Source organism: Vulpes lagopus, chromosome 20 (assembly GCF_018345385.1).
Source record: "Vulpes lagopus strain Blue_001 chromosome 20, ASM1834538v1, whole genome shotgun sequence".
Taxonomy (NCBI): Eukaryota; Metazoa; Chordata; class Mammalia; order Carnivora; family Canidae; genus Vulpes; species Vulpes lagopus.
Window position 1 is genome coordinate 32169674 of NC_054843.1, and position 6348 is coordinate 32176021.

General features: G+C 37.1%; 1 non-coding gene across 1 annotated transcript; it reads right to left on the reverse strand.

Moving 5' to 3' along the window:
• Positions 1-5933: 5933 nt before the first annotated feature.
• LOC121479625 lies at positions 5934-6095 on the reverse strand. Its single transcript, XR_005984781.1, has one exon. It is a non-coding gene; the product is annotated as a U1 spliceosomal RNA (small nuclear RNA).
• Between the last annotated feature and the right edge of the window lie 253 nt (positions 6096-6348).

A 6348-nucleotide genomic window follows, 5' to 3' on the forward strand; every position in this document is an offset into this window, starting at 1 on the left:
ATCCTCCCTCTTGCTGTGACCAAGCATCTCAGTGATACTCTGCTCCTAAGTGGTGTCAACTGAGAAGAAATTTAATTTTTGAGACAGAGAGGAAGAAATATTTGTAAACTATTTTTTCCCTAAGGTCTTTCCTCAAATATGTATGCCTCTAGTTCTTAAATACTTACTTATTATGTGTTCATCTATGTTTTCCACAATTTCTTTTTCATGCTGGAATCCAGAATTGAGTGCAATTTACTGATAAACTGTGGTTTATGAGAGTGTCTATAAAGGAAGAGAAGCCAGAGGTTCCTGCAAGTTGTTTCTGTAATCTATTAGGGCTCATTAGTTTTTTTTTTCTTAATATCATGGTTAAATAATCAATTAATTTTAATTACACTTCTTACAGTTTGTTGTGATGAGGCTAAAACATACACCACCACCGCCACCCAAGTCGAGAAAGGAAAACATGACAGGTAATCAAGTACAGAGGTGCTGGCCTGACCTGGCAGTGACTGGAATGGACCACCTAAAGTGTCCAGCTTTCAGGTTAATCTTCAAGTTCTCTTAAAGGCCTTTTGGTTATAAAAATTTTAATTCCTAGGAGAGATTATGAAACACTGCATCTACTTTCCTCAAATATACGTTGCTTTTCCATAGCTTCAGGTACTTACTAATGTCTCTCCCTTCTGGAATTCATTTTACTTCACATTTTAGGGGGAGCCTAAACTATTTCTTCCTTCAAGACTTACAAGGAAGCACTTCTAGAATTCTGAATTAAGTGCCTCCCTAGATTTTAGGCTTCTGTAATACATTTGTTGCTCCTGCTCCATCAGCTCCTTCACTGCTAAATCATAGGGCACTTGCCTTTTGTTGTGGTCTGTCATGATGGCAAGATTTCCCCCAGTCTGTCCAACATTGCTCATATAGTGATGATTCTTCTTCTTCTTCTCTTCTCTCCTTTTTCCTATCCCCCTCCCCCTCCCTCTCCCCTCCTCCTCTTCTTCTTCTTCTTTCTTCTTCCTTCTCCTTTTCCTTCTCCTTCTCCTTCTCCTTCTTCTTCTTCTTTTGTGGAAACTACTACCTAAGCCTCTCCCTGAGATGTGCCACTGTGAGTTAATAGCAAATAGAAAATATATCTATTGTCTCTTCCCCAGTTCTTGGCATAGAGCTCCTAAAACACTTGTGGATATCTAAGTGATCAAAACACTTCTGTTCTAATATTTTGTTTTTGATCCCAGACTCCGAGTTCCTAAGTCCCTTGGAATTTCCTGAGTAATAGTGTCTTTTGCTCCTTTTTTTAACAGTTAAAAATATTTTGTTATCATTTTAATTTTTTCTTTTTAAAAAATCATTTTATTTTATCTCACCATGATAAATGTACTCCTTAATCCCCACCCCCTGTTTCTTCCATCCTTTCACCCTCTCCCTTCTGGTAATCAGCAGTTTGTTCTCTATAGCTAAGAGTCCATTTTTTGGTTTGCCTCCTCTCTCTCTTTTAACCTTTGCTAATTTGTTTTTTTTCTTCAATTCCACATATAAGTGAGATCATGTGGTATTTATCTTTCTGTGACTTATTTCGCTTAACATTATAGTCCCTAGCTCCATTCATGTTGTTGCAAATGGCAAGATTTCATTCTTTTTTTTTTTAATTTTTCTTTATTTATGATAGTCACACAGAGAGAGAGAGAGAGAGAGAGAGAGAGAGAGAGAGAGAGGCAGAGACACAGGCAGAGGGAGAAGCAGGCTCCATGCACCGGGAGCCCGATGTGGGATTCGATCCCGGGTCTCCAGGATCGCGCCCTGGGCCAAAGGCAGGCGCCAAACCGCTGCGCCACCCAGGGATCCCAGATTTCATTCTTTTTTTTATGGTTAAATAATATTTCCTTGTACATATATATACCACATCTTCTTTACCCATTCATCTATCAATGGATACCTGGGCTGCTACCATAGTTTGGCTATTGCAAATAATGCTGCAGTAAACATAAGGATGCATGTATCTCTTTCAGTTAGTGTTTACATATTTTTTTGTTAAATACCCAGTAGCATGATTACCGGATCATAGAGTGGTTCTATTTTTAATTTTTTGAGGTGGTTCTATTTTTAATTTTTTGAGGAACTTCCATACTGTTTTCTACAGTGGCTACACCAGTTTGCATTCCCACCAACAGTGTATGAGGGTTCTTTATTCTTCACATTCTCTCCAACCCCTGTTGTTTCTTGTATTTGCTCATCTATTCATTCTTTAATCATTGTGCATCTTCTATGGTTTAGCTTTCTTTCTCAAATAGAATACACTAAATACATAAGTGCATTTTGACTGTCCTTTTAAATATTACAAAAATAGCTAAATGTAGAAGTACTCTTTTGCTGAAATTTATTCTATCACTTGATTTTTTAGCTGTATTGATGGTTTCAGGATCTTGTAACAGAAACTAGAGGCTCTCTGCAGTCTCAGAAAACCCCTAGTGCTTTTCCTAGTCTTCACTTCCTGATATCATAAGGTTTAAGATCACATTACCTGACAGAGATAAGATAGTCACCATAAACATAAAACAATGAAGTAAGAGTCTAAAACCATGTTAATAAGAATAATTAGGATTATTTTATCACTAAATTTGTATTTTTATTTTTTTTAAAGATTTATTTATTTATTTATGATAGACATAGAGAGAGAGAGAGGCAGAGACACAGGAGGAGGGAGAAGCAGGCTCCATGCCGGGAGCCTGACGTGGGACTTGATCCTGGGACTCCAGGATCGCGCCCTGGGCCAAAGGCAGGCGCTAAACTGCTGAGCCACCCAGGGATCCCCTATCACTAAATTTGTAAGTAAATATTGTCCTTCCATTAAAAAAAAAAAAAAAAAAAAAAAACAATTGATGGAGAAAAAAGATGGCAGTGTTCCAATGTTTTTTATTTGGAAAAATAAACTGAAGTAATATTGATAAGTAAAATAGCCACCATCTCTGGGTCTGATTTTTATTGTTGTTGTGTTAAAATATTACTGGCCTCTAGATCCATACTTTGATAAGGGCTTTTCTAGAACAGATGCTGACTATTGTTCCTGGAGATGAATCTTTGTAGGTCTAATCACAGGCAATATATCTAAACTGTTTGCTCAGAAGTAAATCTCAGAATAATAAATGCATGGAATTGACTAGGAAATAATGCTTTTCAAGTAGTATTGTGCTGCTTAGAATTGTAATATGAGTCTTATTTTCCAACAAAAATAGCATTATCTTTTTAGTTCAAAATGAGTAATTTGTGGCCTTGAGGCTCATGTGAGACAAGCTGGCATTCCACCACTGTTCTTTGACTGAGCCCTCATCTGCCAAGAGGAGCCTTCGTGGTATTTGCATTAGAGTCCTTTGCGGTTGCAGCTACTCAGGAGCTCAGCGAAAGAAAAAAACACTAATTATATGTTGGAGGAATAGTGAAGTCATGTAAAGGAAGGAAAAGTACTCCATAGATCACAATAGCAAAAGAACACAAATTCCCTTTGAGATATTAGCTAGCAAATTCAAGCCCTATCCTGCTAACAGCCATGTTTTGTATCATTAACTTTTTGCAACTGAAATTGTTTACCCTTTCTAATTCAAGGTTTCTTTAATCATAATTTATTTATTCATTTTTCCTTTAATCATAATTTAGAACAAGGAATCCTTATATTTCATGGTACAAAAGAGCAATATGTTAAGACAGTTTGAGAGGAAATTGTAAGATATTTTTGAATTAGCCCCACCTACTGTATGCAAAAATTCATGTATTTATTTTTAATGATTGTGTATCTTGTGAGTTGTTTTCTTTACAAGTAAATTATTTTAAGAATATTATAAATGCAAAGTAATTGTATTCTTCAAATATTATAAAAATACCTGTATTTGTATATAGTATTTTTAGTTATATATAATGAATTATTTCAACTGCCTTAACGGATACCTTTATAAGTATGAAATTATTGTTATGATTTTAGTGGTGTAGGTTGAAGAGGGAAAACTCTGAAGAATATTATTGTCGTTTAATATATAATAAGATTTTTATGGCATTCTAAAAAAGATAGTTAAGGCAATGTGTTTAAAATGCACAAACTAAACTCACAGGTTTAAACCAAATGCTTTTCTTAATTAGGTGTTAGACAAAAACAGTGTATAAAACCTTTTCTTTAATTAAAAAATATGTATACCTGATACCTCTAACAATAGATATTGGTTCACTGATCATAAAATGATTTTTAAAAAACCCTTAAAATATTACTTGGTCCCCTTATCTTTCTAACATTAGAACCAACTTGTTCCACATCAGCTTTGATAAATATGCTCTTTAATAAGACATCCTGAGATACATGCACTTTGCTCTGAGGCTGTGGCATCTATTCAAGTCTCTCTAGATTCATTTACAGCTCAAAATCCTGCTCTTTCTGTGCTTCTGTCATCCCCAATCAAAGCCATTATTATGGGATTGCTTCTTCAATTTCCTGTGTCTGAGTTTCCTGCTACCACTTTCCTTTAGCAGAAACCAAGGCAGCAGAAAAGAGCTCAAAATAGATTTCTACCCTATGAGAATCATTTCCTCTTATCAAAAACAGGCTCCTTTTCTCTCTACCTCTCCCTGAGAATCACCATTCCACTAGTGAGGTGGATTACAGCCAGAGAGTTATTGAAATGCAAAAGGTTTTCTTCAATTTCTTCAGACTCCTAAGGGCAACCCACACTTCCTCTCATAATCTTTTGAAGTTAACTCTCTACCCATTGCTTTGTGAGTTATGTAGTCCTCTGTCAACCCCTCAAGGGGCTAACAGTCTAGGAAAAGTAGAAAATGAATTTTAATAAAAGCCATTTAAACATGATATAATAAGGATAGATAAGTAGAAAGTAATTATTTTAAAAAAATGAGATTTTGTCCACAGACACACAAGAACTTATTTCAATCATAACACGAGTAAGATATTTCTGTATTAATGTTTTTTTTTTTCCTTTTTTGTTCCTCTCAAACTTTAATGCGTATAGAATCACCTGGGAATCTTGTTGAACTGCTAATTCTAATTTGGAAGATTTTGAAAAGCTTAGACCTAAGATGCTGCATTGTTTTGTTTTGTTTTTTTTTTTAAGATTTTATTTATTGGGCAGCCCGGGCGGCTTAGTGGTTTAGCGCTGCCTTCAGCCCAGGGCCTGATCCTGGGGACCCGGGATCGAGTCCTACATCAGGTTTTCTGCAAGGAGCCTGCTTCTCCCTCTGCTGTGTCTCTGCCTCTCTCTCTCTCCATGCCTCTCATGAATAAATAAATAAAAAATCTTTAAAAAAAGGATTTTATTTATTTCCTCATGAGACACAGAGAGAGGCAGAGACACAAGCAGAGGGAGAAGCAGGCTCCAAACGTGCAGCCTGATGTGGGACTTGATCCCAGGACACTGGCATGGGGTTTGAGCGGAAGGCAGATGCTCAACCACTGAGCCACCAGTGTCCCAAGATGCTGCATTCTTCACACTCTCCCATGGTGCCGAGTGATGCTGAAGTTGCTGGTCAAGGACCACAGTAAGCAACATGATCAGTTCTTGAAAAAAAATTCAGCAGTAAAGAGGCATAGGCGGGAATTGTGTTGAGAAAGGAGTCTTTGGGTGGGGTTCAAAACACAGAACCGGATTTTGGGAGATGATTTTGCCACCTCACAAAGCAGGAAGGAAGCCTTTTAAAAGATACCAACAACACTGAGGAAAAGGATAAACCCTGCCAAGTCAAAACAAAACACAAGAGGTAGACACCAATGTAAGTATAAGTCCCGCAGAACTACCAGAAACTTGGAAGGAGAACAAAACATTATCATAATTAGCACAGCATAGTAACACTGCAAAGTTACTACCCTGGAAATGTCTACATGCAAAACCAGAGCCAAAAATAACTCGCAAATACTTGGCAGCAAATTACAGAGTGTGACATTTGTGAACCAAAAATATCAGGGGAAAGTACAAACGCTGTGTCCCACTACCGCATTTATGCCTCCGAGTTTCCTGCATTTGGGGAAATCACAGTGGGCAGCCCATGCAGAGTGCAATGGATAAGCCTGGCCCTGGGAAGACCACCTTCGTGAGCATGGTGTCTCTCTCCCAGCTAAGTATCTTTTTTGTTCCTTTTTAATGAAACGTTCTTCTGATTAAAGTGTTCCTTAATCAGAGCTGATGTTTCATGTTATTTAAAGGGCGTCAATAACAATGCAATCGAGCAATGAAAAAGAGAAGCCTCAATATGGTGCCCTTGCTCAGACCTCAATTTGAGACTTGACCAGAATATTCATTACAGTCAATGCAAATTCTGATTCCAAAATAGGTTGATTATTCTTCTCTCACAGAGGTGTGGACTAGTTTAAAAAAA